This window comes from Carcharodon carcharias, chromosome 23 (genome assembly GCF_017639515.1).
Source record: "Carcharodon carcharias isolate sCarCar2 chromosome 23, sCarCar2.pri, whole genome shotgun sequence".
NCBI lineage: Eukaryota > Metazoa > Chordata > Chondrichthyes > Lamniformes > Lamnidae > Carcharodon > Carcharodon carcharias.
In genome coordinates this window covers 13727984-13754190 of record NC_054489.1, presented here as the reverse complement: position 1 = coordinate 13754190, position 26207 = coordinate 13727984, and the positions used below count along the sequence as shown (strand labels likewise).

The window sequence follows — 26207 nt, the reverse complement described above, 5'->3', positions numbered from 1 at the left end:
TCTCAGTGCTTCTAGCCCACGACTACTGCAAAGAAGACAGGTTGGCCCCGAAAGGCAAAAAGACTGCAGCCTCCAGGTTCAATGAAGCGTCTCTGCAGAACCTTTTGGACACAGTGGAGGCTCACTGTGATGTCCTCCAACCCTGCTTTGGCAGCAATCTGGCTTGGGAGGCCACGGTCAGCGCCAGTGCCCTGCAAAAGAGGACAGCCACCAATGCCGAAAAAGTATGAATGATCTCATCCGTTCTGCCAAGGTAATTCACTCTTCTCATCACTCTCAACTCTCACACTCTCAAACCCATCACATATCCACAGGCATCTTGCACCTCAAGGGACGACACCACTAACTCTCACACATCTCACATCTCCATCAGGCTCATTTCCTCTGGAGCTCACACCCTCATCCTGTCCACGTCTCCGCTCACCACACAAACATTTCACTCATTGCCATGAGTCCTGCTCACACTCTCTCCATCTGTTTTCATGCAGGAGAAACCTGCTCACATCAGCAGGGAGAGGTCCCAGACCAGGGTGGAGTGGCCCACATTAGGCCCCTCACTCACTTTGAGGAGTGTGCCATCGCACTGACTGGTGAGGATGTGGACCATGCCTGCGTTGACGGTGAGGTCAGCGGTGAACAATCTCATGAGGATCCTGCACCACATCATCCCCCTCTCAATGTAAATCTGAGTGCTCTCTCTCCTGCTTTTGACTCTGCTGCCATGCACTGCTTATCTTTACTTGGTTCACAGGAGCTCTGCCAAACCATTCCCTCAGCTCCATCCACGACCTCACCTCCAGCCAAGAGGACACCTCCTCCATTGAAGAGCTGGAAATAAGCAGCCTGGAAGATCTGTCACAGTGCTTACCCACACCCTGCACCAGTGCAGAGAAGCACACCTGGGTGGGATCGAGATGTGGCGCAGGCTTGGGTTCACAATCTGGTGGTCACTGCACGGACACGTGTCCGCAGGAGCAGGAGGCAGGTATGTACGAGCTCCCTGGCACTTGGAGGACTGCTGGGGATCAGGATTCTGTGAGGTCTGAGTCAGGTTACGAGTCTCTAGATTTGGCCTTCCAACCCTTCCTGGAGAGTCAGCAGAAGGCATTGGGACATCATGCAAAGCTGTTGGAAGCCCTCACCAGAATGGCATGCGAGTCAGAGGAGTGCGTCCACCTGCTCTCTGATGAAGTGGTGCCCACGTGTGCGTGTATGGAAGTCTCCATGGGGGGGATGGCGGACACCATGGAGACCCTGGTCCAGCAGAATGCAGAGATGTGTGCAGACCTGCACTCCAACGTGGGAGCCATGGGTGAGTTCCTGCAGTGGCAACGCGAGAGGGAACCAGGGCACCTCGACATCCCTCCAGTTGCTTCTTCCTCTGAAGGAGTCAGGCGTGGGCTCCCGGGCATCTGAAGGGAGGAGGAGCGGCAGCTCTGGGACAAGCCTGGGTCATCCCCTCAGGAATACCAGAGGCTGTCCTCTCCCTCCGAGTCCCCTTTGCTGTGAGCCCCTCAACCTCATCCTCTGTCATTGTAGAGGAAGAAGTTGGCCACTGAGTGATTCCGCAAGGAGAAGTGTGTGTGTGACAGGGCCTTTCGGAACCTCATGCAGGCACACTCTCATGTGCGCAGATCCTTCATGTATCATACTTACCTCAAAATCCTGAGCATTTTAAATGCTGCCTGCTGGTGTTTGCTTTCAGTTGTCCATCTGAGCTGACCAGCATCTCCGCTCACCCACTGATCACTCACCCATGTAGCACCTGGTCTTGCCCACCATGACTGTCATTTCACTTTTGATTTGGGGAACATGGTCTAGATTCGGTTTTTCATGCGGTCCCCCATATTTTACCCTCCGCAGTCACCCATTTCCTTTTCTCCATCACTGTTGACCCCCCCGGCACCACCTTCCACCTCCCGACAGCCACAATCCTTTTTCTTCGGGGATGTCCAAGTGAACGTGCACGTTTCCTTCCTTCCTGAAAATCCCACCCCCTTCCAAATTCACCTCCCTGACTGCCTCCTTCCCATCCCCAGGGTCTGTGTCTGCCTCCAAGTTCCCACCAGCCACCTTGGCTCTCCGTTCTACCGCTACTGTCGGACCCTTGCTTGGCCTAAATAGCCAAGTGGTTATGGTACTGGGCTTGTAACCCCAAGATCAAGAGTTCAAATCTCACCATTGCAAATTATGAAACAATGTAATTTCATCTGAATAGGAACAGATGGAAACGTGTTTGTACTCGAAAGAGTTACTGTCGGACCCTCACCCTACCGCCTCACTCTGCCACTGGTGATTCTCAGCATTCCCTCATATCTAAGTTCGCTCCCCAGGCATGGACACATCAGATCCCTCCCTCACATGTAAACCTGGACATGCCCCCCTCCGTACCCGGACCCCTTCCCCCATCCCCACCTCCTCCCAACCCTGATCCCTCCCCCCCGCCCCCACCCCACCCACCTCCTGCAGACCCCTTCTCCCCCCTCCAGACGCCCCCCCCCCCCCCCAATTCCCTCTGGACCCCAATTGCACACCCCCCCGGACCCCTTCTTCCCTCCACCAGAATCCCTTCCCTCCCAACCCCCCACCCCCTCAGCCACCCTTACTTCTTCTGCTGCCCTTCGTCCTTCCTCTCTCCCAACTCCTTCTTCCAGCCTTACCTCTTCCTCCAGTCTCACTTCTTCCTCCAGCCTTACTCCTTCTCCCCCCTATCTGACTCCTTCAGACACCCTCACTTCTTCCTCCTCCCGGACTCCCTCCCCTATCTGCACTCCTTCCCCCCCTCCAAACTCCTTCCCTTACACTTACCACCCCCCTTATACCCACCTTCCCAGATGTTGCCTCCTCCCCATTACTCCCTCCTCACCTTGTACTCCGTCCCTCACTCCTAACCTCACACCCCCCACCCCTCCCCGGGTCACCTTCATTCCCCCACCCAACCTCACCCCCCACTGACACCTTCATTGTCCTCCTCCCAACCTCGTCCCTCCCAACCTCGTCCCTCCCGACACCTCTTCCTCCCTCAGCTGATACTAGACCTTCTTCTCTCTCCCCCGCGCCCCCCCCCCCCCCCCCCCCCCACCAAACCTCCCACCTCAACCATCATCCGTTGTGAGCATCATGGGTGACTTTCCATCTTCTGTGAGCTGCCTCGCAGCAGAACCATATTCATGAGAACCCACCCAGCAAGTCATGGACGTTATTCCAGGATCCTGTCGCTGCCAGGCTCCAGCATCTTCTGCTCCCCGGATGTCCGTGATGTGAGCAAGGCTCTGACCATTCCTAACTTTTGCATGTCACAGCTGTCAAGACATGTTCTGCAACAGCATGTTTTCCCACTGATGTGGGCGGACAATCAATCGGGGGGTGGGATGAGACCGGAGGGCTGGCCTTACAATGATGTGCTGATGTATTACAATGAGGTTCCTGACATCTGATGGCAGGGAACGCGGTCCGCCATTGGCGGGCGGAGTGGACGATTGCAAACTGGTTTCACGATGACGAGAAACTGATTTTTGGCCTCCTCGCCATATTGTCCACTCACACCACCCAACATGCCTGACGCCAGCGGGCACGGCAAATCCTGGCCTATAATCCTATTCCATTAACTAAGGTTTCATACCTCTTTAGCCAGTGTGAGTTTACCACCAGCTTAAAAAAGCAACTTTTTGATGCCTTTGCCAGTGTCCAAGGTGCCAGAAAAGACTTCTGGCTTTCACTTTCTTGGTTAATCAACTGGCAAAGGTGAAAGAAAGTCAGCCTCACAAGCAGGTCCATGCAGCTGACCTTATTTTGGTCAGGTACTTTCTTCTCTCTTGCTGCTGAACTTTCGTTGCACTTTATATAGGGGAGTTTTGACTGAAGGTGGCAGTGGTCAAGTCTTGGAATGAGTCTTAATCCCAATACTACCTGAGTCAGAGGTGTTTCACACACAGCCAAGCTGACACTTGTGCAACAGTCTTCACTCAGCGGAGGGGACAGTTTCTGCACTCACCGCATTCACCTATGTTTCACAATGACCTAACTGCAGAAACAGCAACAATTTCACTGAGCTGGAACCTTGCCCAATGACAAGGGAATGCCAGTACAAACCAGCAGCAGAAAAAAACTACATTGTTGGCTTGTATGGAGGCAGACTGGAATGCTTCAATTCAACCCATGGAAACCAAAGAAACCTGTCTTGTGAATCGAATGCTACAATAGCAAACTACTTGGCATTTATCACTCATTTTGTCCACGTGCTGCCTGCTTTATCAACACTAACAGTTTTGTGCTGACTAAATGCGTGTAAGTTTTCAACTTGCCACTCAAACACAACGATGGCACTGTGGATCAGTGACCCATTATAGAAACCGCACAATTTTCATGTCCATCGAAACCGATGGCAATAAGATTGGCACATTTGGTATAATTGACAACCGATCCAGAATGTCAGTTTTACGCCCGGGCATGAAGTTGAAAATCTACCCCCAAAAGGCCCATTAGCAAATTAGTGCCAAAAAAATGAACTGTAAACAGCAGTAGCTCTTATCCATGCTCATTGGTGAAAGCTCAATACTCTTATTTGGATCATTACTACATGCTGATTAGCATGGTTCAAAAAAAGTTCAGCAATAGAATAGTTCTGCCTGAATACATGCAGTTTGGTTATCAGACAGGGGCAATGTTTTGAATAACATTGCCCAGCCTTGGCTGGGCCACAGAAGATTATTGCAGCTGAGAGTGGAAATGTGAGCTTCTTCAGGGCCCTGTCCTAAAGGCAGGAATGTCTCAGTTCTGATGGTATATCTTGCAAATATGGCTCTTCCCTTCTAGCCACATTCAGTTAGAATAGGCTGTTAGATACAGTTGAAATAATTAAGTATGAATTCTCTTTAACAGCTTCAAATAATCACTCAAGTGTTACAGTTCCTCTCTACTGTTGTGTGCAAAGTAGGCAGGAAGTGGAGAAGGGCTGGGAAGTTTCACATGTAAACCCCTGAAGGAATTTAATGTGCACATTTTACTGTGGTCAGTTTTGCTTCCTGTTTTATGGGTGTGACACTAGTTTTTAACCATTTGATAGACTTGCATAATATGTAGGCCTGAAAACTAATTGGCAATAATTGCTCGATGGTGCAATATACTGCTGCACTGACCAAAGTTCAAATCACAGCCTCAGATGACACTGATAGTCTGGCTCTTCCAAGCTGCCGAGTTGTCAGTCTTGCCTGATTTATCAGCCACAAAAATAAACGTCAGCACCAGATCATAATTAAGTTTCTTAGTTCACAGAGCAACATTGAGGGAGCTTGTAGAGAAGTTGTAGCTGCCTGTTTGTCTTGGCAGTCCAATGAGTGACAAGAGCACAAAGGTCCAGGTTTGCTGTGGTATAACGCTTTGGGGCTATACATGGATTTCCTGTGGAGGACCATAGATCAGAGTTAGTTAGTTTGGCAATTGTTAAAAAAAACTTTTCCCAAATTTTGTCCCCTCCTTGCCTGAAGATCTGACTCCTGCTGTTATATGCTTCCCCAGGCATTGACAACCTTTCAGTAACTGTCTCTTCTGCATATGTGAATCGTGACAGTGAATGTCAACTGGACTCTTGGCTTTGCAGGACATCACAGCTCTGCCTAAGCCTGGCCCTATGCAACATTTGCACGTGTGCTTTTCAGCAGAAGGCACTGCACATCAAGAGACAAGCCCAAACTAGGGCTGATTTTTCTCTCTTGATAAAGAGTGGTGTCAGAACAGCAAAACTAGCAAAATGACACTGATTTCATCCCAAAATCTGACCTCTATTTTACCACAATAAACAAATCAGGCTAATGGTTTCAAATCAGTGCCAGTATCTCCAAGACCAACCTCAGGGATAATGTCAATCCGGTGGCAATTTGGATATGGTAGATGCCTTCTTGAGCTGAATCTCCAGCTTGATCTGTCATCCGACTCCTTCCTATAGCCTGCTGCTGTTACTTCATGTATCACCTGGGTGGAAATTTTTTTTTAAATGTAAATATGTAACCCAGTGTGTACACACACACACAATTTTTGAATGCAAATTGAGCTACTCAGCATTTCTAACAATGCCAGCTTCATTGACACCAAGTTCTACCACTGATCTCAGAATAATGAGAAGCCAGCCTGGGCATAAGAAGGTTGAAGTAAAAGAGAAGGAGACTGTGTACTTCAGTGAGTGGCTTGGCAGAAGCTATAATAATTATTGGACTGAATCAAAGCATTGCTTAGAGTTCGCCCAGCAGTTGATCTGCTTAAGGCCGTGCATTGTTGGCTGCTACTATACCAGGTAAATCACAGGTTCCATCTCTGGTCTTTGCCAGTTAATAGGCCTCAGTTGAGGGGCAGAATCTTGTTGAGGCATTGGGGCTCTTGCCTGTTGGCTGGAGAGCTGGCGAGAGACACCCGCTGTCTCTTTTTGGGAAGGCCTGCCAAACCACAAGCCAATCAGGCAGTAGCGAGGCCAGTTGTGGGCCTTCCCCGGAATCAGATCCCTGGGGCAGAAGTCTCACCTGTCCGGAGTTGCCAGCTAATCAGAGGCTCAGCAGCACCTCTGGGGAGACTGTGGCTGCTGCTGGAAGGACAGGGACTGGAGTCCCAGGATCGCGGAGTGCCCCAGCCCACAGGTAAGTAATGTAGTGGTGGGGGCACAGGGGGTGGCAGTTTCACTGGGTAGGGGTTGTGGGGAGAGGGGTCAGCAAGGGCAGGGGAGAGGGGTCAGCAAGGGCAGGAGAGAGGGGTCAGCAAGGGCAGGGGGGTGGCTCTCAGTGGACCCCGCTTCCTGATATCCAGTTCCTCAATCAAGCACTGATTGCCTTTGATCAAGGGACACACACACACACACACACACACACACACACACACACACACACACTCACACACCCTTCCTGCCTCCAAGCGCGTCATCAGTGAAAGCATAAGATTCTACCCAGGTGAGAGCAGACATGTAACAGTTAGGTTCAGTGCCATGGTTGAGAGGGGAAACATGCAGTCAGTGCTCTGACTTCTGATTACAATACTCCCTTGTGGTCATGGAAGTCAGTGCAACTATGTGGAATTTGGATGAAGACATGGTTAAGCATGGCTGTGGCATGATGTCGTCAAAATATCCCATCAACGTTCACTAAAGGCTCATGGATGAAGAATGCCTACCCAAACAGGGGATTGCTTTCAATCTATACAACCAGACCCCAGCATGGAGTTCTGCCTTTATAAAAGAGGGAAGAGAGAATTAAAAAGATTAATGAAGAATGTTGCCTGGGGAAAGTGTGCCATCTCACTTTAAGAAAGTATATTTTGGTGAAACCCACAAATTTGCCATTTTAATTGCCGGGCATGCGGATAACAAGATTCAAAGCATGTATGCTAAAATGCTGTTTTGTGACATAATATTGTAGCAGATTGGGGTTTTAATTACTGTGGTGTTGCTTATATATTGGTTGAGCTTGAGGAAAAATAATTTCTGACAAAGTGCATAGCTGTGCTGCTTCAGAAAGAGGCAAGCCCACTTTGAACGTTTCACTCAGCGTTAATTAAACTGCCAGCCCTCTGTCTTCAGCAGCTGTTTTTTGCTCTCTTTCAAAACTAACAGGTTTCTAATTTAATTTATTAGGACCAGCAACTCCAGAATTAAAATGACAGGTTAGCAGTGTAAGTAAATAGAGCCTGCACCTGGTTTAATCTGTCACTCTTGAACAGAGTTATAATTACTCTTACAAGCCGCCACTGCAATCAAATTTGGGGAATAAAATGTCACTAGCTGTCAGCTGAATTTAGCAGGCATACCTGTCCTAAGTAAATCTTAGTAAATACTAAAGTTCTGGAGATTTGGACTTTGAACAGGTTCACTCTATAGTAATTCAGTATTATTGCAATTATACATGTCTGATTAGAAGCTTTTTAATCGATTAAACAAGGCACCATGCGTTCGTCCAGAGGAATATAAAACCACCTTGCGTGGTTGTCTTGTTCACTGCCTTGGCAATTTGATTGAAACTTTGGCCCCTGGATATCCTTTAGAGGAGTGTTCAAGTCCCCACCATTTTATCTGCTTCCTTTGGCTTCCTTATCCAAAAAGGGCAATTTTTTTTTGAGGCAGTGGGGGCAGGGGGCACCCTTCTCACTTCCCTTCCTTCCCAGATTGGGCCCATTTGCAGCCACCTTGGTGTATAGGTTCCCAGTCGTGCGCCAGGTCTCATACAGAACCGTGGAAGCAGGAGTTGAGCCGGTCAAGGAAATTTGACCACTAACCATTTAGATTCACGGCTGAGGAAGATACAAGTTGATTGTATGGGGCAGAGTCATGACAGGGATAACAAGGTGTTTCGATTGCATCGTGATAAAAATGCGTATATTTCACCTTTTATTGCAATAGGTAACCTGATGTCCAAGCCAAGAGATTTTACAAGTTAGTGCCGATTGTGTGGAATTTTGAGCCGCTGAAGCACACATTGGAAATTGAGATGAATGAAGGATGAATTCTTCTTGCATGATTTGCCATTCATGCGTTTATTTAGTGGAAAACCTGATAGGATACGCTGACTTCCACACTGAAAAATCTTGAAATACAGTCCGGTTACACAAAGGTCTGTGCCAGGAGTGATAATTCATTAAATTTGCCCTAAAATGATAGCCTCAACCTTTCACAACAATTCTGTTTAGTTCTGATTTAACTTCATATGTGACACACTGCGTAAACAGGATATTGATTATTCAGTACGATTATTTCACAATGTTTGAATAATATTTTAAACTGGTGTGAAGGGGTGTGTCGGGGAAGGGTTGAGAGTTCTCCTTAAAAATAAACAGTAAGACTTTACAGTTCAGGAAGCACTTTTTATAATAGAGGGTAATGGGAATCTGGAGCTCCCTTTTCCAAAGGCTGTGGAAGCTGGGGTTAATTGTAATTTTCAAGACTGAGACTGATAGATTTTTGTTAGCTCAGGGTTTCAAGAGATATGGAGCAATGGCAGTTATAGAGAGTTGAGGTATAGATAAACCAGTATCTAACTAAAACAAAAACAGAATTACCTGGAAAAACTCAGCAGGTCTGGCAGCATCGGCGGAGAAGAAAAGAGTTGACGTTCCGAGTCCTCATGACCCTTTGACAGAACTTGAGTTCGAGTCCAAGAAAAAGTAGAAATATAAGCTGGTTTAAGGTGTGTTGGGGGGGGGGGAGAGAGAGAGAGAGAGAGAGAAGTGGAGGGGGGGTGGTGTGGTTGTAGGGACAAACATGTTTTTATCTCTGTTGTTTTTATTTCTGTATCTAACTAAGTTGAATGCCAGACAGATTCAAAGGACTGAATGCCCTACCCCTGGTCCAATGTTTCCTGTTTTCCACATGTAGAATAGTTTGGTTTAAATTATTCTGTGTTTCGGATATTTGTCTGGAGGCTTTGGGCATATATATATATATATACAGTTGTGCAAAAGGAAACAAAACAATATAAAGTTGAAAAAAAGGAACAGATTGTGACAAAGTGAATCAGGGTAAGCCTAGAGGGAAAGGAATAGGGCCTGTACTCAAAGCATTGCATTGAAGTCCACCAAAGCTTCTATGTTTTGAGTATAAGCTTGACTTACTGATCAAATAATGTTAACTTTTAAATAAATGTTGTCGTTTCTTGACTACAGAAGCATGTACTTCCAGATTCGAAGGGTGGTGAGGGAGTGGGTAGAGTTTTCATTTTTGGCACAATTGGCAATTCCAGACCAAATTATGCCCATTTTGGAGTGTTTTTGTACCCCCAAATTTCTGCTCAAAGTTATTGCAATATTGCTGAATATGCAGTCTGACATGACTGCCATGCAAGAAGGCCAGCGTTTTAAAATGTTTTTTTTTAATAGACCCAGCTTAATTTTTGGAGCCACCTCAAAGGCCGGTAAACAAGCGGAATTAGCAGAAACTCCCAGTGGTGATTAATTCAGTGTGATGGGTCCAGCTTCTGACATAATGTTTTAAAATCAGTACAAAAAATTGCCAAGACTCGAATTGTGGCAACTCCAGGACAGTGAGTTTATCCAGTGGATGAACCAACCTTTTCAGACTAGGAAGGAGTTTGTTAGGCAATCGCAGACAGCATGGGGTTTATAACTGGTGCAGTTGATTTTTGAGAGGAGAGAACTGGCCAGAGTTCCCAGTTCTGCTTATCATCCAGCGATCTCTGTTGGAAGTTTCTGTATGTCGACGCTGAATGAGGACAGATTCTGGCTCACTTGTGAAGCCCTTGTGGCTAAAAACCCAGCTGATATACATTGTTGGGGCTCACAGAAGATTTGGCTGAGATGCTGGATGGTGCCTGGTGCCCACAGTGTCTGTACTATGTTAAAACCAAATTGAAGAAATGTTAGAAGAGGCAAGAAAACCATTGGGAAAAATATTTTCAAATTCTTAGAATAGATAACATAGGCTTTATGGCATTCTGTTGGCATATTCATGCAGTCCCCTGCCTTCCATCAAATGCCCTCTTCCTATCTCTAACTAATTACTTCTATCTCAGACAAAAACAGAATTACCTGGAAAAACTCAGCAGGTCTGGCAGCATCGGCGGAGAAGAAAAGAGTTGACGTTTCGAGTCCTCATGACCCTTCGACAGTTCTGTCGAAGGGTCATGAGGACTCGAAACGTCAACTCTTTTCTTCTCCGCCGATGCTGCCAGACCTGCTGAGTTTTTCCAGGTAATTCTGTTTTTGTTTTGGATTTCCAGCATCCGCAGTTTTTTTGTTTTTACTTCTATCTCAGTGCTGTCCAGGAACTGTTGAATTCTGGATTTGTCACCAATAGCAACCCCCCACCCCACTTTACACTTAACTGCCAAGCTACCTATGAATGCTGTGTCAACATTTGTAGCTCACCTACATTATGCATTAAAGACCCAGTTAGGAAAATGGCTTGGGTCTCCCACTAGTGTGATCAAATAGCTCATGTTATTGCTCTGCTCAGTGCCCATGCTGCAGATGAAAGTCTGTTCCTGAGATTCGACCACATAGTGTGGGATGAAAGTCACATGTATGCCAGACTGGATAGGAGTGGAAGGTCCTTTTACTGAAGGACCTTGATAAACTAGTTATTTTCTTTTCCCACTAGTAAGGTAGCTTTTATGGTCATTTTATTTGGTACCAGACCGCAAATTCCTACCTTGTTTAATTCAATTTCATAACTTGCCATAGTTCAAACTTGTGATCCGTGGGTTGCTCATCCAGTGCCATTTTTGAATAAATTTCTGAAATATATTTGCGTGATGCATTTTAACACAGGAAATTGATCTGTATTGATAAGACTGAGTTTTGTAGCTTAGCCAAACCTGTTTACTAAACTTTGACTGGAGCAGAGGTGGTAATTGCAGGTGTGAGAACTAGCCATCAATGCACCTTGTGCTTGTGAATTATCATATTGTGGCAAAGTGGTGCAGCAGCAGCACTGTGATGTTGTTCCAATGGCTGTAACCATTTGCTAGAGATCAAATTCTTGCACCACCTTATTTGTACATTGTCCTCAGGCAGAAGTCCCGTCTCGTGGAAGATGATAATCTTGTTACTAGTTTTATCCATGACTTTACATGCCTTGCATTGCAGAAAGCTGCTATTGGAGTGAGAATGCAAAGAGTAGGGGAAGTATCTTATGTATGAAAATTTGCCATTGCTATTAAATGTGGTGTTTACATACTCCCATTAATTATCATGCCCCTGAGACTAATTTAATGTTAATTAAATGTAGTGAATTATTTTTTCTCATAGCAATTGGTGCAGCTACTGTGAATGTTCAAGCTCATTGATTTCTTCAAAATTTTCCATTAATATTTGATTATTTTTCCTAGTTGTAGCCAATTAAAATTACAGGTATAAGGGCAATTGTGTAATTTGTGCATTCATTAAACTTTGTAGCTATGTTATTGGATCAGCAGTCATGCAGAATGTTTATCTTGTGCTATTACTATTCACATTAGCATTGTTTTCATCTGCCCTAAAGCAGCAGGGGTGTTAGTAGTTATTGCACCATCTAGGCTCAGCAGGTGGTTCATCGGATTTCATGTTGGTGGATTTAAGGTCTTGGTGTGAATGCTGTTAGGCGTTTTTATACTGATAATTTAAGTGTGCAATAGTCTGTCAGCAACAAACATCGTGTTATCAATGTAAAGGGGGTGTATTCTGCTCCACTATTGGGCCTCCAGGGTCAAATCATGAGTGTAGGGTGAACAAAATATTGGGTTCCATCATATTGACCTTCTAATGGGTCCATATGGGACTTATGATGAATTGTGTGGCAGCTCCTAGACAGTGAGTGTATCAAGTGGATTAACTACAGAGACTTGGAACATGTTGAGTAATGAGAGATATGAATAGTTTTTCAGAGATCGTAGGTCTCCACTCGAGAACTGAGTGCTCTGGCATCCTCATAAAAGTGCATATTGTCTTTCCTCATTGTTATGGTTTCCTAAGGCTGTGCAGCACTAATAGTGAGGGGGAACAAAAGCAAAATACTGTGGATGCTGGAAATCTGAAATAAAAACAACATGCCAGCAATGCTCAGCAGGCCTGGCAACACCTGTGGAGAAAGAAACAGTTAACATTTCGTTAGAACTTTGTGATTTCCAAAACTGCAGGTGACAAATATTAATTGAAATTCCTGTGGTTGAATATTTTTGTTGAAATGATTGGTCAGAAATGTCAAGCTTCAGACCTTTAACCCATTTGACTGTAAAATAAATTTAATGTCCTGCAACTTTTTCACCTTCACCCTTCTAGAGGGGCTGACTTTGTTGGCGTTGTGGTTCCATAGGTGCCAAATACCCTAGTACGAAAGTACAAACAATGATGGACAGCCTGTCACATGACTGTGATGTCTTATGCATTACAATGTAGACACACTCCACCCCACCTGCACACCATGTAATCACTTGGTGAGGAGAAAATTCAGGCCAATCAAGGAAAATAAATCTTGAAGATTACTCTCTCACACCCTTAGGTGATCATAACTAGACTAGGGAGACCACTCTGGCCCTCATTAATACAGTATCTACCTTTTATACGAGGTGATCTCCATCCCAACCAGAAACAAGCCCAGCTCTTGCTTGTAGGAATTCAGCAAGTCAGAGCTCACTGCACAAGCTGGCAACCAGTTGGCGATCAGCGATTTCACTCAATTGGCCATTCTTCATTTGTGAGTGCCAACGAGCAGTTTGAAAGTCAGGGGCATCACATATCAGTGTGATTCTGACCTTGTTCACATGCACAGAAACTCAACCTATCCACAGCCAGAACAAAACTCGGCTGCAATGCACTGCACCCACTTTTCCTCCAGAGTTAGAGAATAAAACCTCTGCACAATAACACTCCTTGCCTCTGGAGGTTCATAGGGCACATTGTTTACAATATGCATTTGCCTTCAAAGATAGATCCATAATACAAATGGAGTATCAAAGTGATCTGAGACAGGTTTAGTGGATGTTAGTTTAGAGTACAAAAGGAGCCTCACATTTGGCAGTAATTAACAGTAAACAAGAACATTTTGGCATGTTTTCACTATAGCTGATCTCTATTAAAATCAGCTGTATTTTATCTAAGATAAAGCAGATATTTCCAGGGCTGGTATGTTTATCAGCTGCAACATCCACTGACCTCCTGTATTACTGTTGAACTGAAATTAACTTCAAAGCCATGGGACGTATGAGGATTTAAATGTTGTATTCGTCTGAAACAGTGAAATGAGAATGCTGTTCGGAAGGAAGTTGCTGCTGCACATGCTTGTTGTTGGATATGCCATATCAGCAGTTTCATAGCATGCTGAGGCTAATGAAAAAGATTTTGCGGAGGTTGCTTGTTATGTGGAAAATGCCTATGTGCTACTGATGTTCAATTCAATATTTTGACTGATGTTGCTATGCAAGAGCGGAGCAGATTTGTGAAATGCAACGACTTGCTCAGTACAAAACATCTGATTCCCATCAACCCGCTCTGGTGCAAATGGCATCCATTAGTAAGCGTGATAATGAAAATCTGGCCACCTGATTAGTTTGCAAGTAGGCATTAATCCCTGGTGGAGTCTATCATTTGTAGGACACAACTTGTTTCAAACTGGTAATGTGTAACATTTGGAATTATCTATTAATGGTTATGCAGAGCTAAGTGATTTTATCCTTTTCCCTGTTTCCTATTCTATTTCAGAGCTAACAAAGACAATTTTTTTTATGCTCAAACTCTTTTGCCTGTTGCCAAACATGAACATAGGAATTAGGAGCAGGAGTAGGCCATTTGGCCCTTCGAGCCTGCTTTGGCATTTGATATCTGATTGTAACCTCAACTGCAGTTTCCTGTCTGCCCCCTCATAACCCTTGACTCCCTTGTTGATCAAAAATCTATATAACTCAGCCCTGAATAAGTTCACTGACCCAGCCTTCACTGCTTTCTGGGAAGAGAATTCCACAAACTAACGAATCTGAGAGAAAGAAATTCTTCTCATGAAATCTGCCATGAACCAGTGCAATCGGTTTCAATGCATAATTCTTTTTTAAAAAATTGTTTTAAACAACGTTCCTTGATATATTTAAGAGTGGTAACTTGATTCAGTTTGATTAATATAGCTAAAATGGGTTAATCCCAAGGAAAGGACAATTTTAATCAGTGTCAATCCAATTTTACCAGTAAACCAATTTTAAAATGCAGACTATTTGCTTGTTAGATTGTGGTACAGTAGTTTGTTTCCTAGCAATTTTTAAAAAATGCATTCAAAAAATGTTAAAATGTTCCTCTTAGTGTCCAAGTGCCTAAAACTGCTAGCTTAATTTTTAGCGCCTCTTTGAGGTTCCGCAAATGTGCATAATTAGTGGAAACTTGAAATATTGATTAATTCACCCTGGGATGTGTCTGATTTCTAACACCATGTGTTTTAGACCAACATAAAAGATCAAGGAAACTCAATTTGGGTTTAAAATTCCACGATCTTTTGTATGGGTTATGTCAATTTTGGGTGAATTACACCAAAAGAAACCAGCAGTGCAGAGCTGAAACTCTGCCCCATGATTACAGTCACAGTGCCATTATTTTCATTCACTAAGTTGCAGAAAATTACAGGGAAGTATGCGTTTTTCTACCTGATTCTTTTGATCAAAGCTCCCTGTTGAATCTGCACTCAAAATTCCTTATATAACATGGTGTGCAATCTCTACTAGGGGGAGGAGTGGTGGTAGCAGATGGGAATGGTAGTTGGGAAAGGGCTTCTGTTGCCACTACTAATGCACAATTATAATGATGATGCTCTGTTAATTCCAGAGGGAAATCTATCATCGGTTCACATTCCTGTCGCCAAATTTACTTCGATCTAATACCTACCTCTTTGCAGACTAAAATCTCTGCTCAGCAATAGTGAAGTTATATTTCTCACAAATAAGGACAGCAATGTTTTCCCAATAGCCAAGCAAATAAAGGCTTTGGCTGATGTATTTCCAGAAGATACTAGGATTTACCCCTAACCTGAGGCAGTTAGGATGATCACAGTTCCCTTGCTAGATAACAGGATGGGTGGAAATCAGGTATGTCTCCTTCTGATTGCATTTATTTGACAGGATCACTCTAAGTTATGATGCCTTCCACTGAATAATGAAGCAACACTAGGCTCATGTGAGGATTAACCACTTGGAGGACAGGCAGTATCCTGGGACTTTATCCAACAAGTTAGTGCCTTCAAGAGAGGAGATTAAAAGGGAGAAAAATTAAAGAGAAGAAAAATGATAGGAGAAAAAATTGGATTTGTCAGAGCTCAGGTCCTGCAATTCTCCATAGAGTTAGTTCATGACTTTGGCTATAGCAGACAATGACTGACATTGATCAGAGACCAATTACTTCCTAACATGAAGAAAAAAGAATCTGTGGACAAATCATTCTAAGCTATTTGCATCCATTTCTCAAAAAAGAAATTTACAGAGATGAGTGAAGTGATCAGGTGCATAGCCTTTTAATGAGGAAACAATGAGGAAGATTTTATTTAGCTTCAATCAATCAGGCAGAAAAAAGAAGCAAGCTGGCTCACATAGGATCGGTTACTGAAGGCGCAAGTAAGATAAATTAATAAAAATAGAATTTAGTTTATTATAAAAACATTGAATATGCAGCAGTAATCATGTTTGGAATGAGGAAATGATTTTATAGTATTTTGCTGCGGTTCAGACATGAAGAAAAACAAACTGGACTTATTTCAATGTCAATTCAGTCACACCTGAGAAAATAGTTGAAGGCTTGGAAGGGTTTGTTACACAGTTTTGTCTAAGATGCATTAAAGATTAATTAAAGACATCTTGATGGAATAGCTCTTGGCATAATATGTTGAACCAGACAGCCATGCAAATCAGCAGTTCACCTGTTTATTTATTTTAAAGATAATTAGCAGTTTCCCTTTTTTCCCCCCTCTTCTGATTCGTACCAGAATATAGTTCCACAAATTCCCTCCAGTGCCTCACCCAAGAAACTGATCTTCATCCGTGAGCCAAAACTGAGTGTGCATGTCTGGACTGTGAGCTGTGGTTATGCTACTCCACCCTAGCTGAACCTTTGCAGTACAGATCCAACTCTACCTCCACATCTACATATTTCTATCAACAGCCACTGGATAACTTTGGGAGCATAAGTCCCGGGGGGTTTTATCTTTCCTGCCCTAAGAAAATCCCAGTTGCTGTCCTGTGTGAGATCACATAACTCATCACTAGGCTTTGAAGCTTGGATTTCTGAGCTATATGCTGCAGTGCATTTAAATTCCACACAATTCAAGAACACTGTATGAAAGAAAAACCAAAGTTTTTTTTTCAACTGTCTTTCGCATACTCATGATGTCCTACTGTGGTTCATAGCAAGTGGATTACTTTTGAAATGCAACCACTTTGCTTTGGAGGCGCATGCAGCAGCAGTTTATTCCCAGCAAGGTCCCATAAATAGCAATGAGATGAACAATCAGTTCATCTGTTTTTGATGTTGGTTGAAGGGAGAATGTTGCCCAGGAGATGAGGACAAGTCCCTGCTCTTTGAAAAAGTGTCATGAAATCTTTCTGTCCACCTGAATAAGCAGCCAGGTCCTTGATACAATATCTCATAGTGCAACACTCCCTCAATTTTGCACTGCCAAGATTTTGTGCTTGAGTCCTGGAGTTGTACTTAAACCTTCCCAGCTTCTGACTCCAGGGTGAGAGTGCTGTCATTTGAACCAAGTTGACGTTGGGAAAGCTCAGTTTTTAAAACTATTTGAAAAGGAAGAGTGGCACTCCGTTCCATTGATGGGAACTCACTCTGATAATTCCCCATAGCAGCTAAATGCCAAGTAAAGGGCAGGTATTTAGCCACAGGGAACAAAGGTCGATTAGAGGATGAGTCATCTAGTCCCTTCTACATTTCTTAATCACTGGCCCGAGAGCATTTTTGGCAGAGGCAAAATCCTGAAACTCCTTGCCTAACAGTACTGTGGGAGTACCTGGATACACAGATTCAGTCATTCAAGAAGGCAGCTCACCATCACTTCAAGGACAATTGGGGATGAGCAATAAATGCTTGCCTTGCTAGTGAACACGCGCATCTGCACATAATTCCCTCTTTGAGTTGGGTGGCATTATTGAACGTACTTTACAAGTATGCTAATGTTTACTGTTATAAATTTATTGATTGTTTATCTAGGAGCAGCTGATAGAGGTTGTTTAAAAATACCATGAAGTAATGGGTTATTGATTGTGGTATGTGTATTTTAATAACATTATTTGTAGTTGAGCCAAAATTCCTTGGCATTTGTAGTACCGTTCTGCCACATCTTTGATGAAAATGTGCAGAAATGACCAAAAACTTTTCTGGCGACTAGATGTACCAGATTCCAGCTGTGGTGCCCAATTTCCTGGATGGCATTGTAAGGGTGAGACTCTCCAGTTGCCCTTACAAGGCCATGAACACCCATGCTCCATCCTCACAGGGTCTTGGTGTACCAGTGGTCTAACCTTATGCCAAATGAGAGGAGATCAGAGGTGGGTTCCACAGGGGTGGTGAGGTCAGCTTGGGATTGTGGCCTGGACTGCTAAAGATTGTATGTTCATTTTTTTTTGTAAACTCTGTTTTCTTGCGATTTATTATTCTTCATGTGTGATCCTTGGCAGTCTGAGTTACCAAGCTATTCACTCTGGGGGAGTTGACGTCAAGTCTAATTTAAGCACAAAATTATTCTTTAATGAAAAGTGGGAGAATGTAAATGTTTTTCTGAGGCTTTGATTATGATGCAGTTTAAAGGGAAGAAGGTTGCTATGAAGATATAAGGTCCTTCTTTCTTTAAATAATTAAACATCCACCAAATTGAATGAAAGCCCTGTTTTGAAATATGTAATTTTGAAGGATGCAATTGTATTTCCGAGGCATAAATAGGCATTCCCCTTTCTTTTTGTTAATGAGAAATTTCAGATCGTTTACTGGTGCTGCTATATAATCGGCTAAGAGATTTGTCAAAGTAACCTGGTGGACTCTTCTTTGACTATTAAACACTATATCGGGAACCATCTTATTCCAATGCTCAGCTGCCTCTGCTAGCTCAGCCGGGTTTGGGATCTTCCATTATGAGAGCTTATATAGTCCCACCATTCCTATTATAATTATTAGTGTACCCATTGTAATTGGATTTTCTTTTCCCTGACTATTTTCTCTCCTTATCTCTTGAAAATTGTGTGCTGGGGATGGTTTGCAACTGTTTTCCACAACTTCACCCAAATAGCCATATATGATGAATCCTTGTGTCAGGAAGCTTTGCAGTGGTATAAGAGATCTCAACCAAGTCTGATCTTGCTGTCACCCAACATTGATGGACATGATTTTCTAACAGAGGCTGTCGAATAGTGACTCAGAATGACAATCCAGGCTAATTTTCGTTGCCTTAAGCTTGGGATGCGAAGGCCAATTGTAGCATTCCTATAAATGAAAGACTTCCATTTATATAGTGCCTTTCACAACCACTGGATGTACTTTTGAAGTCTAGTTACTGTGCTAATATAGCAAACACAGCAGCCAATTTGCACATAGCAAGCTCCTACAAACAGCAATGTCATTTTGACTGAATAATCTGTTTTTGTGATATTGTTTGAGAGAAATATTGGCCAGGACACTGGACATAACCCTCCTGCTCTCCTTTGAAATAGTACTATGGGATATTTTATGTCCACCTGACAGGCCATGTGGGACCTAGGTTTAATACCTCAGCTGGTAGATGGCAACCCTAACAATGCGCCACTCCCTTCGGTTGCATTGGAGTATGAGCCTTAATTTTTGTGCTCAAGTTCAGGAGTGGAACTTGAGCCCACAACCACCTGACTCAGAGGTGAGAGTGCTACCTGTGGTTACCTTCGCTAATTTTCTCAAAATTGGCGCAAGCCAGGTATTGAGCCTGAGTTCTTCTGGTTTGTGTAACTCGGGTAAGCACTGGATAGAGTCAGTGGATCATCAGGATTGCCCAGATTACAAATATATTACTGAACAATCCCATAAAAAACTGCAATGACATGGATAAATGAGGAATGACCCACATCATTACATTAGCGATTGAAAATGTCTCAACGATGGATTCATCAATACTTTTTTTGGAAAGTAGTTGATATTTTTAAAATAACATGCTGCTCACAGTTTGACATTTTATATTCACAGGTACCCTGTTTGATTTAGCTTTGGAACTCCTGGGGATACAGTAAAGCTTTCGGTGGTAAGTTTCTTTATTTTTTTTATTAATTTCTAAAACAAATCTAGAAATATTGAACCAAGGGGTAAGCTGAGGATTGAACTCAAATTGAATTTTTGTGGAGAGAAAATGAGAACCTGTATTTTCTTTTAATGAGAATTCTATGTGTGCATTTTTCATTTTGTTAATTGCTACTGGCCACTGAGATGCTTCCTCAGCTGGGAAGGTATTCTGATCTGAACTTTTTGGGACCAATTTTGACATCCATCAATGGTTAGAAAACTGATGATAGTGAATTGGCTGCTTAATTTACACCTGCTGAAGATTTTTTACCATTGACTTCAATGGAATGGAAGTTGGGCCTGAGTATAAAACGGTTGGTTGATCGACTAATGCCCGTTTTCCAATCCTGCTGAGAGTGAAAATGTATTGGAAAACCTTAGGTGAAAGACCTCACATTAAAGGGCAACATCAAGTCTGAAGAGAGTGGTGAGAATGTGGAATTTGCTGCCACATGAACTGGTTGAAGCAGATAGTACTGATGCACTTAAGGTGAGGCTTGATGCATACCTGAGGGAAAAGGGATTGGATAATTACAGAAGCAGGATGGAAAGAGATCATTAGAATGGTATAAAGGTATAAATGGTTTAACTTTAGTCCAACTAGAATCAGCATTAGCCAGTTGTGCTGAATGGTCTGGATCTGTGCTGTAGGTTTCATTTAATTCTTTATAACAAGATTCAAAATCACAAATTCTGTGACAAGCCATGAAATAGTTAAGGAAGTATGGGGATGAGAGTGAAGGTAGTGGGACAGTCCATGAGTTAACAGAGGTATCCATTTCAGGACTATGCACCCATTTGGACTGGGCTTTCACTGCTTGGTTTTGCCAAGCATTGGGTTTACATCTTTCACAAAATGTTGTCAAAGACTGAATGTTAGTTGAGGCTAAGATATTAATCAGAAAGAAGAAGGGGACTGGCCTAAAGCCACCAGAACCACTGAGAAAAAAGGTGCTTGACTTTATAAAGGATGGTAGGGTCATACACGATATAGAAGAGCTTTATTAAACTGTTGCAGGAAATGAGAGACATTAGCACTCTTTTCTCCAGGACTGAGGTTAAGAGGAAATCTATTTAAGTTATTAGAAATTGAGGAATTTTGATGATCAGAGAAAATTTATTTCTTCTAATTGGTGAAGCAGCAATTTTTTTTATTCGCTCATGGAATGTGGGCATTGCCTGGCTAATTGCCCTTGTTCAGAGGGTATTTAAGAGTCAACCACATTGCTGTGGGTCTGGAGTCACATGTAGGCCAGACTGGGCAAAGACAGCAGATGTCCCTAAAGGACATTAGTGAATCAGATGGGTTTTTACGACAATTGGCAATGATTTCATGGTCATCATCAGACTTTTCCAGATTTTTTTTACTGAATTCAAATTTCACCATCTGCTGTGGTGGGATTGGAACCCGGGCCCCTGGATCTCTGGAATACTAGCCAGTATGCCACCGCCTCCTCAATTAAGGGAATATAAAGTTAAGATTATCGGAGGTTAGGAAGGGAAAGGTTAGAAATTTTATATGCAGAAGCTTGTTTGGAGCCATTCAAGAAATAGCGGTAAATGGCTTTTAAAATGGATCAAGATAATTTTTTGAAAAAAATGAAACGGCATAGAAAAATGTACAAAGTGCATAACTTTCTTCGAGAGTGTCATGAAGGTGTGATCAGGCAAATAGCTTCCTTCTGGGCTGATAGCTTTGAAAACAGCACACTGGCACAGTTTGAATAGTTTATAGTGTGGACTTTTTAAACTCTACAGCAGCCTTGAATAATAGTGGTAGCCTATAAAACTGCATTAGTGAATCATCATCAGGTGACAAATGAGAGATTGTGTGTTTGGTTAGTATTGGCTCTGTGACTATTTTGATGACTCATGGGACAACAAAGAAAATTTTTCTCAACTTTACTGATGACTGTTAAATCTTAAAAACCACGGGTGAGATTGAAGCTGGAAAGAAAAGTTGCCACTTGAATATCGCAACATAGGAGGAACAGTGCGCAGAGGTGTTGCTGCACTCCTCCATTGCTGTGATATTTAAATGATAACCCTCCTCACCAACCCCAGATTTCAGTTCTGGTTCCTACTGCTAATTTTAAGCTATGATGCTGTATTTACATGGCAGCTCTCCCTCCTGACTTAAATCAAATGACCTCTCACACTTATACCTCAGTCTAGATTGGAATCACTAGTTTCAGATGCATTAAATTCTGAGTGACAAATTAATGGTTCCACATTGTGTTTGGTTCCAACTAGTTCAGATTAGGAACTTTGTTTTCATATTATTAAAACAACAAGGGCTTTGGAAGCTATGTTTAAAGTCACAATGTTTCCAAAAGAAACAGTCATAATTTTGAATTTTAAAAAATAAAATAATATATAATTTGTGTATCAGATCAATTAGAAGTTTTCCTAGTTCACTTATTTATTGGGCTAAATTATATTGCAAGACTTTTTCCTGTCCGTGTGAAGAAAAAACATCTGAAGAAAATATTCCACAACTGTGCCTTGCTTTTTCTATTTTTAAAGATCTATAGCCCTAGTTGATATTGTGCCAAATTTAGTATTAAACATTTCTAAAAGATAACATTGACAATAGTTGTTAATAAATGTACCATCAGAAAGTTTCTGAAGCATAAGTTCCCATCTACACCCCAAAACTGATTAACCCTGCCCGTAGAGATCACAGGGAAATGTGAGCTGAATTCCATTTTCTGTTTGTATTATTCCAGTTCTCTGGTGCCATATGCTTTTGAGTTTGGCAGCCGCAAGAGGATGTAATTGGTACTTTCTCCTAAGTATTATCATTCTTGTTGGGGTGTGGCTGTAGGAAGGTTGAATACCCTTGGTCTGTAGCCCATTCTTTAATGTATGAGGCCAGGCCCTATCTGCTGGCTATTCTACAGTGGAAAGCATCACTACAATGCCTAATCTGGAACTCATCTAATGTGTATATGCATGCTTTCCTGCAGGGGATCACCAAATAGTGAACAGTACACACTGTGTTTCAATATATCCATTGAAAAACATATATGTACATAAATGGATAAAGACTATTGATTGTGAATATGTCATAGAAAGAAAAAGTGCAGCACGGATGAAGGTGCAGTGTCGCACTTTTGCGAGCCTGCATGCAGTCAACTGTGTATTACCAACTTGCAGGCTGGATGAATGATGCCAACAAAATGTTGAACTTTCATGCATAGGTCAAGAATGGATTTCACTGCATTGTATTATAGTAAATTGAAACAGAATGGAGGCCCTCTTATATTGACCTTGGGGTTCATTATAGGGACTATTGGAGGGTGAGCAAGAAGCAGCTTAGTTTTTTCAGGAACTCTTACTATGCACTTACGCCCAGGAAGGGCCAAGTTCCAGATGCCATCAGAAGTATGTTTATCCTCTTTCTATCATATAGTGTTGGAAGAGTACCAAACTATTGGTAATAAAGTGCCCTGGAATGGAAACTGAGCTGGTTGTGGTAAATCTTTCAAGGCCCAACATGTGGTGGAATAATTAATGTTGCGCAGGTGATAGCAGCTGCTTTCAGTTTTCAGTATTGGATCCATGGACAGGTCATGCTTAAGTGCAATGCCATGTTTATGGCTGCTAAGCAGTGCATGTTTAAAGCAGTTGGAGGCACATGAACATGCTTCACGAAGAAATCAAGCACGATTACAGTTTGTTGTTTCACCCTAAAAATAGTGTGATGTAGGAATTCTCTGAAATGTTTTTCTTTGCAATCAGCAATAAAATATTTCAAAAATGTTATTTTGTTAAATCCTTTATTAAGTAATGGAAAGGGGCTATATTTTTTTTAAAAAGCTGTAGAAGGCATTCTGGTTTAAATTCATATCAGTTTTCACATCATCCAGTTGATCTGTGTCAAAAGGATTTAGGAGATGTGATGATGTACCAATGCATTGGAATTGAGTCAGATCAAATCATTATTTTTCTCTATCTGTATTTATTTCAAGGTAAATCCACACTGACTGACACTACATTTCAAATATGATTTTGATTTAATTATAAGAATATTTTACAGAGTAAATATGTGGAAACTGCTTCCACTGGAAGAGGGGTCAGTAAGCAAAGAACATGGATTTCAGATAATTGGTGAAAAATCCAAGAGAGAAATTAGATTTTTTTTAATGTAGCACCTTGTTACTTGGAACAAGGATGGAGAAAGCCGATTCGGTGGTAACTTAAAAAAAGGAATTAGATATATACCAGAAAGGGAGAAATGTGTAGGGCAAGGAGTAGAAGAATGGAACTCTTTCATAGAACTGGGATAGGCACAATGAGCTGAATGGCCTCTTTCTGTGCTGCATGGTTCTATGTTTCAATGAACTAACTCAATTTTGGGACAGCTTTATAAATATTCCAGGTGGAAGAGGGGGAATTTTATAGTGATACTACACTCGTTATGATCCCAGGTGGTGATAATATTGGAAAAGTCAGATCCCTGAGTGGTACCTGGCTTGATAAATCCTAACTTTTTTAGAAACTGTGGAGGAAAGCTACTGAACAAATTCACAGAAGTCTGCCTTTGAACTTTTAACACAGAATAAAATGTTTATTAAAACAAAAGTAATGTACCAGACAAGAGGTTAGAAAATTCTCAATCCAAACACAAGACGATTCAATTTCCCAATATTTCTATACCCAGCAATATCTTTACAGATGCATAAACCAATGAAGAGCTGCCACTAGCTTGACAGAGGCTCCTTGCTTGGTATTGGCACACGTGCAAATGGTCGTCTTCCAGTGAATTCTTGAGCATTCACGTGATGCTTCTCACCCAACTTGTATCTCTCCCCGAGACACCCAAAACCACACTCTAAACTCACTATTGCTTCAACTGGAGAGCAACACAAGTTCCCTAAACTCAGTCTCCCAGTAGCTGAAGATCCTTGTCTTCACTCTCTAATAAGTACTGAACTCTCTCCTGTTGTGTCACTTGACCACTGTTGCAACAGCCCAGTTTTTTTCTACTTTGTTTTATTTTCCAAAAGCATTAAACTTCTAACCCTTTTTTAAACCCATCTCTTTAACCTCAGGGGCTGTAAAACCTCATTAACATGTATATATACATAAACAAACCCAAAAGACTGACCTTTCAACCACAGGTGCACCCAGACTTCTAGGCACCAAAGCTCATAACAAATCTACATGAAACTGAAACTCTTTTTACCTCACAACACACTATACTCCCTCAAAGCAAAATACTGTTGGTGCTGGAAATCTGAAATAAAAAGAGAAAATGCTGGAAATACTCATCAGGTCAAGTAGTATCTGCGGAGAGGGAAACAGTTAAAATTTCAGATTGATGACCTTGCAACTAATTTTATCTGCCTAGTATTTCCATTGTTTCCTGTTTTTACTACACTATCCTCTCCCCTTGTTCAGGAATAACTCTGATTAGTTTTGTTTGACTTAGAGTAGTTGGTTTCTATTCTGAAGAAACGAATGACCTGTTTATCATAGAAAAGATGGAGGCATAACCTGGGAGCAGAAACACTCCAGTTGAAATTCACTGATCCTTGCACTTCATGCATTGAGCCATGCTCAAAGGCAAGGCTGGAGCATAGGAGTGCTGAATTTTCTTGTTAGAATGAGCACAGCTAATTGTGAAAAATAATTCATTGAAAGTGTGGCTTTCACTGGTTAGTGAAACAAAGGCTGATGGTGAGGTCATGAAATGAACACAGCAATGAGGCCTGTGAAACAATCACTTACAGATGCTTGAAGCAGTGGCCCCACTGCCCACCTAATGTGTGTTCCAGTTGAAGATCCCAACAACTCCTTCCCCCTTAGCCAAAGTATAGTGTTGAGTAGCAGTTTGAAATTATAACTAGAATCTTGTGTGAGCCAAATTGAAAAGCTATTTAGCTGAACATTTATTTTTTTTTTGCCAAAATCCCTTGCTCTCCTCTCCAGATCTCATTGACACCTTGTTTTGAGATGGAGTCCCAAAGATGCCAGTCACCCTCCAGTACTCACTGCCATTCTGTTTGTGGTTTGAGAGTTGGTGTCATTAAGTTGTTCCACTTTTACGGTTGGGAGGTGGTGGGGGCATCAGCGCTAAACTTGGCCTGCCCTCACCTCCATGCACACAAATGTACATCCAGCAAGAACTGCTAGGCAGCGACCAAGGGCAGGAACCCAGACTGAATTTCCCTTTGCTAACTCAAACACACGGAGCCCATTGATAGCACCATTGATGGCCACTGCCTTTGCTGAAATCTGCCATTTTGATACAGACCCAGAACTGTACTTGGGATCTTTATAGTCTGTACAGTTCAACTATTCACTAGTTAAATTTCCAAAGTGATTGGGGAGAGCTGAACTTTTTTTCAAAAATGCTGAGCAGTAACTCTTGTGTTTCACAATGTTACTGTTGTACTGTAACTGCCTGTGTCATTCCCTGTAATCCTTCTGCCAGTGCACAGACTGTGCTGCTAGGCGGA

At 42.5% G+C, this 26207-nt stretch overlaps 1 protein-coding gene across 8 annotated transcripts in view; it reads left to right on the top strand.

Moving 5' to 3' along the window:
- The window catches only part of raraa (retinoic acid receptor, alpha a), a 533901-nt gene that overhangs the window by 218577 nt on the left and 289117 nt on the right, over positions 1–26207 (top strand). For all 8 annotated transcript variants that reach the window (XM_041173626.1, XM_041173629.1, XM_041173637.1 and 5 more), the window contains one exon: positions 19648–19702. The gene's annotated coding sequence lies outside the window, so the exon portion shown is untranslated. The remainder of the gene's footprint in view (positions 1–19647; positions 19703–26207) is intronic.